An 11,000-nucleotide genomic window follows, 5' to 3' on the forward strand; every position below is an offset into this window, starting at 1 on the left:
CCAAAAGTGCCATTGGGAAACAAAATGTGGACATTACTAAGGGATGCACAATTCCAGGGCTCACCATTTACACTGTTGAATTCCAGGGGGCGCCATTCACATAGGGTATAATGTAATAGTGTCTTTTGGAGTTGTGCAACAACATGGCAGCCTAGATCTTGGAGCTTGTGCCTTTACCCAATCCGCCTTCCCTACTGCAGAAGAAAAAAAAAACAAGCTAAAAGCACACTTCACCCCAATTTGCATCTGTAAGTTCTCTCAAGTGTGGGTACCAAGAAGTACTTTATTCTGGAAAAGAGGATAAATAATTTATGCAATGATTATTTTACAAGATGTGAAGACATACTCTCAAACTATTACCTAACATGAAAGGCTCAAGACAGATCTGGCTTTTTTATTTTTCCAAAGCACAGAACATTCTGTCCCCATAAACTTTTCTTAAACAAATGTTCCAATTTTCTTTTCTCAAGATAGAATCCCTTCTTCCACCAAAACAAATAAGCCAATAAAGTTGTTCACAACCCTACTCATTATACGACATCAACCTTTATGAACAGGACCACAGTGGGGAACATAATGAAAGAGGATCATTTGAAACTTATCCCCAAAATGATTTTAAACATAATGAGGGTTTAAAAAAAATAATCCTTGGGAATTCCCTGGCAATACAGTGGTTAGGACTCAGTGCTTTCACTGCCGTGGCCTGGGTTCAATCCCAGGTCAGGGAACTAAGATCCCGCAAGCTGTGCAGTGCAGCCCAAATCATCATCATCATCATCCTTGGCTTTGTTCTATAATGTGTGCATTTTGTATTATGTGTGGGGATTCCTTTGGGTGTCTTAGATAATATAAAGCTAATGCTGAACCATAAAGCTGGACTACACTCAAATAAACCCAGAGGCAATGTGTTCACAGTATGGAATCTTCTAGCACTGAGGGTCTTGGAAGATCTTGCTTAAGTCCATTCTAACCCCCTCTGCTCCAGCGTCTCCATTTCCTTTTACGTTGTCCCCAGTGGAAATGGGAAAACTCCCCACCATTGAAACCCCTTGTCATATAAGCAATCAAACCTCTTGAACACAGGTCATTGGGTTCCCAAACATTTACCAGCAGAGAAAACCCTGACACCCGCATGCTCTGGCTTTCTTTTATTGGCTGTCTATGCCAGCCCCTGAATGAGCTGAGAGATCAAGGCAGTGAGAGGGGAGTACGGGTCTTTGTTAGTGTCAAAGAATTGGAATAGGACAACGTGAAGAATTGGTGAAAAGTGGGGCTGTTGGCATGTGAAGACCAGGAGCCCTTCTCCTGGGCCTTCTTCTGTACTTAATATACTTCCCTAGTGTTGAAACCATTCCTCAAAATTAAGGAGAGCTCTCCGATAATAATAACCACAGTTCCTACTACCTTTTCAGTACTCTTTACAGAACCCCTACCAGGGACCAAACACATTGAATCTTCGTATTAACTTTGCAAGATAGGTATTATTATTACTGTTTTACTGAAAATGAAACCAAGACTCAGAAAGATAAGGGCATAGAGTTAGAAGGCAGCAGAGCTGGGATTGGATCTCAAGTGTGCTGACCCGAAAGCCCACAGCAGAGCTGGGATTGGATCTCAAGTGCGCTGACCCGAAAGCCCACAGCAGAGCTGGGATTGGATCTCAAGTGCGCTGACCCGAAAGCCCACAGCAGGCTGCCTCTGGCTTATGCAAACCACACTGCCGCTTAAACCATCTACCCCCTAAAAGCACTGGTCAAGTTTGGGCTCAGAAACAGAATCTCCCTATGAGTCCCAGATATTTTCCTCACAACTAGGTAGTCTGTGCTTTGTCAAGATTTTAAAACTGGAGACCTTATAACTTGCTATGTCCTAAAGTATCCTACCAACATGGCAGCCTAGATCTTGCAAGCTTCCTACCCAGTCCCTTTGGCCATGGCCCTCCCCACCATCTACATGGCAAGTGGAAGGGCCATGGGGTCAGTGGTCACATGGCTGTTGAGATGGAAACAACTTTTTAAGAAGACAGTTGTCCCAGTTCCTCTGGAAACAAACACATTTTTAAAAGTAGGGGTACACTACTCCAAATATACTATCACCCAAGTAAGATACAGCATATATTCACTCTTTCACTAATACTTGATGAGCAATTAAGATGATACAATTTTCCCTAACCCTTTCTTACATTGCTAGGATGACTCTCAATTGGTACAACCTCTATGGAGGCAATTGAACAATATCTATGAAATTTATAAAAATTACGTGTGCACCAAGAGATCACATATTATATGATTTTATTTATATGAAATGTCCAGAATGGCAAATCTGTAGAGACAGAAAACAGAGTGGTTGGTTGTCAGGGGCTGAGAGAAATGATGGCTTACTGGGTATAGTCTTATTTTGGGGGTGATGGAAAAAATTTTAGAAGTGAATAGAGGCATTGTGTGTCAATTGTGAATACACTAAATGCCACTGAATTGTATACTTTAAAATGACTCATTTTATGTTATGTGAATTTCACCTTAATAAAAAAAAAAACATGTGATTTAACAACAACAGAAAGATTACATGTGCACATACCATTTGTCTCAGACTAGGCTCCCTAGAAACAGAGGCTGAAACAGGGATTCTTGTACAGATGACTTACTGAGGGAATGTTCTCAGGAGAAACCTGCAGGGGAGTAAGGGAAGCAGGATGGCAAAGGAAGGAGATAGGGCGAGATGTGGCATAAGATCTGTCTAGCCTCAGCCTCAGCCTCATCCCACAGGGAACTCCTGTGTGAAAATTGCACCACAGAGGCTGTTCTGCACAGGCTAGCCTGTGATACCCACACATCTGTAAGTCATTGGCCAGGGGCTATCCCCAGAAGGGTGTGTAACTTCCAAGACATCTGCGGGCCAGGCAGCAACTGTCAGTCAACAGCAGTTCCCCAGAAAAGAAAGTAGATGTGAGGGACTTCCTTGGTGGTCCAGTGGTTAAGACTCTGCGCTTCCACTGGAGGGGGCATGGGTTCCATCCCTGGTCGGGGAACTAAGATCCCGAGATCCTGCATGACACCAGTCCCATAAAAGAGGTCAGGGTCAGGCACCAATAACACCTGCCAGCATTTGACCCAGTAATTCCATATCTAGTAATTTATCCTCAGATGCGTTTGCACACAGGCAAATTTATTCATCGCAACATTGTTTATAATAGGAAAAGACCCACCAGTAAGTGACTAGTTAATTACATTCTGGTACATCCATACAATGGAATATTAAATGGATATGGAAAAACTAAGAATAAGGAAACTCTCCATGTATGAATATGGAATGACTTTAAATATATATTTTTACCTACAAATAGCAAGGTACAGAATACAATATGTATAGTATGCTATTATATACGTTTTCTTTAAGAACATATATATGTGTTTGTTTCTATATGCTTAAGTTAACCCTGGAAGGATAGACAAGAAACTGGAAACACTGTGGTTGAAAGACAGATTGGGAGGGACAGTTTTCAGTTTATATCACTCTGTGCCTTGTGAATTTTACACTATATGAATATATTACCCATTCAAATGAAATGAATGAAGATGGATGGTAGGTAGGTAGGTAGGTAGATAAACTGATTTGCTCTGAGACTCAGCCAGAAGTTTCTGCCACTCCTTTGACCACCAAAACAAGCAGAACCAAGGGATATTTTAAAATTCAATTGTTGGGACTTCCCTGGTGGTCGAGTGGTTAGGACTCCAAACTTCTAGTGCAGGGGGTGCGGGTTCAATCAAGATCCCACATGCTGGGCTTCCCTGGTGGCGCAGTGGTTGAGAGTCTGCCTGCCAATGCGGGGGACACGGGTTCGAGCCCTGGTCTGGGGGGAATCCCACATGCCGCGAGCAACTAGGCCCATGAGCCACAATTGCCGAGCCTGCGCGTCTGCAGCCTCTGCTCCGCAACAAGAGAGGCCGCGGTAGTGGGAGGCCCGCGCACCGCGACGAAGAGTGGCCCCCGCTTGCCGCAACTGGAGAAAGCCCTCACACAGAGACGAAGACCCAACACAGCCATAAATAAATAAAAAAAAAAAAAAAAAAAAAAGATCCCACATGCCATGTGGTGCAGCCAAAAAAAGAAAAAAAAAAAAGAATATAAAATAAATAAATAAAACTCAATTGTTTTCCTATCCAGAAGTAATTCCCTTGCTGATGATTGCTGATGTATTCCCTGCACTAGTGTGTAATTTATGGTTTTACCAGTAGCCTCTTATTTTCCAATACGATATTTCAGATCCTCCACCCATCCCTATTATTCATACTTCCCCATGGAAGTTTGATTTCTTTACCAAGATGAAGTCAATTAACTATTGCAACTGCAACAGGCTCTCTTTCTAAATTCTGAGCCAAGCTAGAGTCCGAAGGTATAGCTGAAAATTTTATAATTGAAAACTGTATTAATCAGAGTGTTAATTTCATCAATCAGTTCCTAATAGATGTCTAAAGACAGAATGGCTCTGTGGCTAAATAAATTTAAGCTAAATTTATTTAGATTTCTGTACTGCAGGACTTATCAGAGCCTTTAATATTACAAGGAGCATTTTCAATCTCCTAAGATGCAAAATTCTCTCTAAAACTATTTGACTGCAGAATTGGAGAAGGGCTCAGTTGGGCTGTTCTTGTTTGGACTCTCTCAATGACTGAAGTCATCTAAAGGCTCAACTGAGCTGGACGTGAAAAATGGCTCACTCATACATCTGGCAGTTTGGTTGTTGGTTGGGAGTTCAGTTGGGCTGTCAGCTGGAGCACCTCCACGTGGCCTCAACAGCATGAGGGTCTCAAAGTGGTTGGATTTCTTACATGGCACCTGGGGTCCCCCACAGCAAGTGCCCCAAGGGAACCAGGCAGACATTGCATTGCCTCAAAAGTTATGTGAATCGCTTTGCTGGTTCTGTTGGTTACAAATGAGTCTCTGACGTCAGTACAGATTCAGGGGGAGAGGCCATAGAACCCACGTGGGAAGGGTGCCAAAGGATTTGCGGACATATTTTAAAACTGTCACAATTCATTATTGCTTTGATTGTACAGATGGGACCCCAAAAATGTATTTTGACCAAAAACAATTGACCCATGCTGCTGAAAAGACAAAATGGTAGTATATGCATTTCAGCCTCAAATACAGGGTTTCCTTAAGTTCTTGGAGGATGCTGTATAAACATGTATTGCCATTTAATCAAAGGCAAAGCTGGTTTCTGCATGGACCTGCTCTGGACCGTGAATCATGTCTATTTGTCATAGAATCATGCCATGTGTTAACTGCATGTTTCACTGACCCATTTTTTTAAATTGACAAATAAGACAGGTTGCAAGATTAATTACAGTGTATAAGAAAGAAAGAGCTGTCAAGTGTTCTATGTCAGTCTACTTTATAATCATACCATTTATGGCAACTATGAAGAAATGATAGCATTTCTGATCAATAAATTTCACCATGTTTATGAGTACTGAACTTGCATCCTTTTTGAAACTAAAATTTGAGGGGATGAAATAATGCTCTATGGTTTACTTTGACAAATAAAATATGAAAACCCATTAATCTTTAGTATAGGAATTTTGAGTTCTCTGTTTAGACTATCATTATTACTTCAATCTTTCAATGGTATTTGTCTACGGAATTGAAGTTGAACATCTAGATAAAAGAAAATGCTGACTGCCTTTACCATCTGACTAAAGGAAGAAAATACCAGAAGGATTTTATTTCATCAGGGCAATGAATCAAAATTGAGGACCCCCACTTACGCATATTATGGTGGTAAAATACCCTGTCAGCAAGTCTGAGGACTATGTAACCACTACAAGTAACTTCTCCCCAGTCCAATAAAATGACATTAGCAGCAAAAGCTCAGAGCATGTGAGTAATGCATAATTAACACATTTTGAAAATCATGTGACTAAGGCGAGTAAATCTTTCACAATCTCTTGATACAAGCAAGATTTTATACATTCATTGAAGAGAGGTGAGCAAAACAGGCTGACTGAAGAAGAGGTTTGAAAAAGGAAGGTATGGGTCTTTGTCCCAGATCCTTTGTGCGTTTGATTAAGCAAATTGGTCAAGGAGACAGGGGGCAAAAGTGTTCCTGTCTCCTCCAGCCACGCTGGAGGAATAACGACACCTTTCACGGATCAACATTGAGCAGTCAGCTGGGGCAGGAGAGCACATCGTCATTGGCAGGTCACAGCACAAAAATCAGGGGGCAGGACCAATGGGAGATGGCTAAGGATTGGAGGGAGGGATGGTTTGTTCAGGAAAGCCAGAATTATGAGAAAAACTGCAGAAACACTGGGCTTTGCCTTCCCAATCACAGGCCGGTGTGCAAGGGGTTCTTGTCACTTGACTAAGAGTCGTCCAGCTCCCCAACCTTGCACGTTTTCCTTGCTATTGATGAGTCTACCGGGGACTCTCTCTGGACCGTGTTAAAGAGTCAGCATATCTTAAAACTGGAAAGGACCCTAGAGATCTTTTGGTTCAGCCATTTTTTGCTTAAGAATTGTGGTTAATTTCCTATGGAACTTCTGAAAACCACCTGCCCCCATCCAGTGCTTCGTGCCTGCAGACCCTCACTCCCCCAGCTTCCCCACATCATGTAAGCCCTCAGGCCCTTGGTTTCCCGCAACCCATAGAGTGGCTCTGTTTTCCTCACCAAATCCCGTCTTTCCTGACAAAGTTTGCTTGTATTGAGAGATGTTCGAACTCTCCCCCTGCATAGAGAGAGCCAAGATTGTCACTCCAAAACAGGAGTTCTGGGAGCAGGAAGTCCCAGAGTGTAAGTGCAGTGATGCTTGGCACAGAAATCACAAACACACTGGATCAAGGCATGCCCAAAAGACATGTATTCGCTGTACTTTTTTTTTTTTTAATTTTTTTATTTCTTCATTCATTTATCTATGGCTGTGTTGGGACCTCGTTTCTGTGCGAGGGCTTTCTCCAGTTGCGGCAAGCGGGGGCCACTCTTCATCGCGGTGCGCGGGTCTCTCACCATCGCGGCCTCTCTCGTTGCGGAGCACAGGCTCCAGACGCGCAGGCTCAGCAATTGTGGCTCATGGGCCCAGTTGCTCCGCGGCATGTGGGATCCTCCCAGACCAGGACTCGAACCCATGTCCCCTGCATTGGCAGGCGGACTCTCAACCACTGCGCCACCAGGGAAGCCCCGTGAATCTCACATTTTTAAAGAAATCTGGGCAAGAGGAGGTTGGGAGAGCAGAAGAGCATTGAGATCCTAAGCTGGCTGCAGCAACTATTCTGTTGACCCAGAAAGTGAGCGCTGCCCAGAGTACTACCCAGAGCTGGTGAAGAGTTCACAGGCTGAAGTGGCAGGTCTTCAACCTGGAAACAAGGTTGGAAAGAATCATAGAAAAGACCATATACGAGACTTGATTACCATGGGGGATGAGCACGATGAATCTGATTCTTCCACCAACTGATTTGGACTTGAAATATATGATGAACTGCTTCAAATGGTGCTTCTCTGATCACAAAGTACGGAGGATTTTACATTAACCCGAGAACCCTGCAGTTACAACAAACATCAGAATCTGACAACGACTCCACTAAAGAAAAGAGGGGGGAAAAAATCACCAAAGAAGAAGAAGAAGCTGCAGGAAGGTAGTGAGAAGGGAAGAAAGAAAAAAGAGGACACTTTCAACAGGGAGAAGAAATGAACAAAGCTCAGCTTTTCCCAAAGGAGCTTCACAGCTCTCAATGCTGGTAGGGAGAAGAAGAAGAAGAAGAAATGTTCTTGAGGCTCGAAGTGATAAAGAGATGTTAAAGAAATTTCAGAATGAGAAATCAGCCCAGGAAACACAGGCATGAGGACCATAAGCCTGTGAGAATGGGGTAGCATCCCTCGCTCTCAATCTTCTGCCAGAAGATTCTGAAGAGTGTGGCCATGTGACTTCATCCCTGCTCGGCAGCAAGGACATCCTGGTCACACTTGCCCCCAAACTTCACCTCTGTGTGTTGGGGGCAGGGGGTGCATCTGAAGGCGCCTCTACAGAAACTTAAAGAAGCTATTGGCAGGGCGATGCCAGAGCAGATGGCCCAGTACGCGGATGAATTCCCGGCACACCACAAGCAAAGGCTGCAGAGATGCTGGAAGAGGAAAAAGACAAGGAGCAGAGTGAACAGATTTGTTCTGGTAACGAAGAAGAAAAGGGGAGCAGAGCCCAGAAGAAATGTCAATGGAATGCTGGAATCAGGAAGGGGCTCTTTCAGGTGGTAAAGATGGAACCAGAGGGCTATGATCTGGAAAGGAATGAGAGCCAGTCTAGGCAGGACTGCGTGAAAGCTCTTCTGGATGCTGAAGTGCAAACTCTCTGGCCCCAAAGCTGGGTGCACACCAGGTCTCTGTGTAAGGAGAGCAGACCACACCATGGGTCCCTGACATCCCTCCTGACCAAGAAGAAAGTCATGGCTCCTTCAAAGTCAAGGTGAAGGAAACAGAGACTAAGCCTCCTAAAAAGGTTCTCATCTGATCAGCCCGAATGGGCAACCCCATTGCTTTGTATAAAAGTCACGGGTCGGGCTTCCCTGGTGGTGCAGTGGTTGAGAATCTGCCTGCTAATGCAGGGGACACGGGTTCGAGCCCTGGTCTGGGAGGATCCCACATGCCGCGGAGCAACTGGGCCCATGAGCCACAACTACTGAGCCTGCACGTCTGGAGCCTGTGCTCCGCAACAAGAGAGGCCACGATAGTGAGAGGCCCGCGCACCGCGATGAAGAGTGGCCCCCGCTCGCCGCAACTGGAGAAAGCCCTCGCGCAGAAACGAAGACCCAACACAGCCAAAATAAATAAATAAATAAATATAGCAAATTTATATAAAAAAAAAAGTCACGGGTCTTTATGTACAAAAGTAAAAAGGGAAATTTCCAAAGCCCAATTCTCTGGACCATCACTCTCTAGAGCTCTGTAATCACCCCCTCAATTTTCTGGCTGAATGGACAGTGGCACTGGAGCAGTCTGAGGAGAAAAACCCCAAGAGTTCTGGCTACAAAGAGCTCTCTTGCCAGGCCCCCCTCAGCAGAGCTTTCCAGAAAAACAGAGGGCTAAATGGCAGTACCACAGAACCCGGACCCAAGTCAGTCTTGTATGCAGTCACCGAACAGCGCAAAGCTTCACTCCCACCCCTCACCTACTTCCACTTGGCAACACCCTCCCCACATCTTCCTCCTGTGGCATCCATTCCTCCATGGCAGCCTCTCCAGGAAGCTTCTTCCTACACTTCCCTGAGTTCCTACACTTCCCTGTGGGTTTCTTCCCACATGGCGAAACCACATTCCGCCAACTCTTCAGGGCTGTCTTACAAGCCTCCCCTTGCTGGCTCTACCTCCCAACATGAGGTTCCTTCTAGAGGCTCTCCTCTGGAAGAACAACAATCCAGAGCTCCCCTTCCTCCCCAAAACTTGCTCCCATGTGTACAGCCTCCCTGCATGGGACAGTCTGTCAATGGACGGGTCCCAAGCCCATTGTGAACACACCTCTGTTCCTCAGAAGCTGGCCTTGGGGGTCCAGATGGAGATTCTAGTGATGGGAGCCAAGGAGGCACAAAGGCGCTGACCTTGTCCCTGAAACCCACCATGGTTAGCAGCCCGTGCTCCTCAAAAGGGACTTGCCTGGTCTCTGGGCTTCACCGTTGTGTTTGTTGTTGGACAGTTAATGGCGAGACCGATCTTGGGATGGAGAAAGTTCTGAGTTTGGCATATGGGAGCATATGTGGTTCTGAGTTCCAGCACTGTGGCAGATCAGTTGGTGCAGCTGCATTTTAAATGTGCCAAACACCTTGGCATTTGGTGAGAATACCTCATGGAGTCCCATAGGCCAAGGGCTCCTTCTGGCCGCAAGAGGATCCATGGGATGGTCATGGTGTCCATCTCATCCTTGGGTGGTGTGTTCAACAGGACAAAAACCTGGACTAAAGCCACAACTGAGAGAAGTAGCTTTGTCTCTGAAAATATATTCAGAGCACTTGATACATACTCATTGTATGGGGCCAATTTCTCCTCTGAACATGACAATGAAGCTCTTTTAAAGGCCTGTAGATCCATCAATCTCGGGACAATTGTGATAAGCCTTTTAAAGGCACTTATGCTGGGTTCAGCTTTTACCATTACCACTAAATGCATTGGATAGAATAGGACTGTTCGTGGCATATCACATTATAGGAAGACATGACTCCAGTGCCTTTATAGTGGAGCGAAATTAGATAACTCACATCCTCCATTTCAGCCCTCTGAGCACTTTTCAAAGACCTTTTTAAAAAGACATGTCTGTTTTTGAGACAGAACCAGTTTTATTTAGTTGAGATTTTTACAGTTGAATTCTGTAAATTTGTGGCATCCTGACTTGAAGTTCATCTGAGCCCAGAAAACTCTATTCCCAATCTAGCCAGAGTTCCAGGGGTTTTTTTCCCCCAGAGTTTATACAGGTGGACCCCAGGGCTACAAAGCCCTTGTTGGTCAAATCTTCATCTCTTTATGGGCAGAGGTCATGAGGGGTTCCAAGTCACAAATAGACATGCCAATTTGTTTTATTCTTAGAAATCCTCTTAGGCAGGGCTATAGTAACAGGTCTCTATGAAGTTACCTGTCATATAGAAATAGGCCTTGAAGTCTTGGAGTTTTCCAAGCACTGGAGTATATATAAACATAAGGGTAACATGCATTAAGCTTGGAGGATGGATCAAGGACAGATAGATATTCCAGAGTTCCTGAGCCACCAAGCTGTTCACTAAACTAATGACTGTTTCACAAAGGTCTTTAGAGTGCTTACTTGTACCTGTGAAATGTGTACCACAAGGTGTGTTTGAACTGTCTGCTCTAGCTAAATGAATTCAAATACGTCAAGTGTAAACAGAATCCGGGTGAATTTTATGGTTATGTAATTTATGCAAAATCCACAATGTGGTAGCCTCTGTAGAACAAATGACTCATTTTCTTCCACAAATAAATTAAAGGGGGGAAAAAAGAGGGAAAGG

At 44.5% G+C, this 11,000-nt stretch overlaps 1 pseudogene; it reads left to right on the forward strand.

Moving 5' to 3' along the window:
* The first annotated feature begins 7,179 nt into the window (after positions 1 to 7,179).
* LOC118888272 lies at positions 7,180 to 8,501 on the forward strand (annotated as a pseudogene).
* Positions 8,502 to 11,000: the final 2,499 nt, after the last annotated feature.

This window comes from Balaenoptera musculus, chromosome X, assembly GCF_009873245.2.
Source record: "Balaenoptera musculus isolate JJ_BM4_2016_0621 chromosome X, mBalMus1.pri.v3, whole genome shotgun sequence".
Taxonomy (NCBI): Eukaryota; Metazoa; Chordata; class Mammalia; order Artiodactyla; family Balaenopteridae; genus Balaenoptera; species Balaenoptera musculus.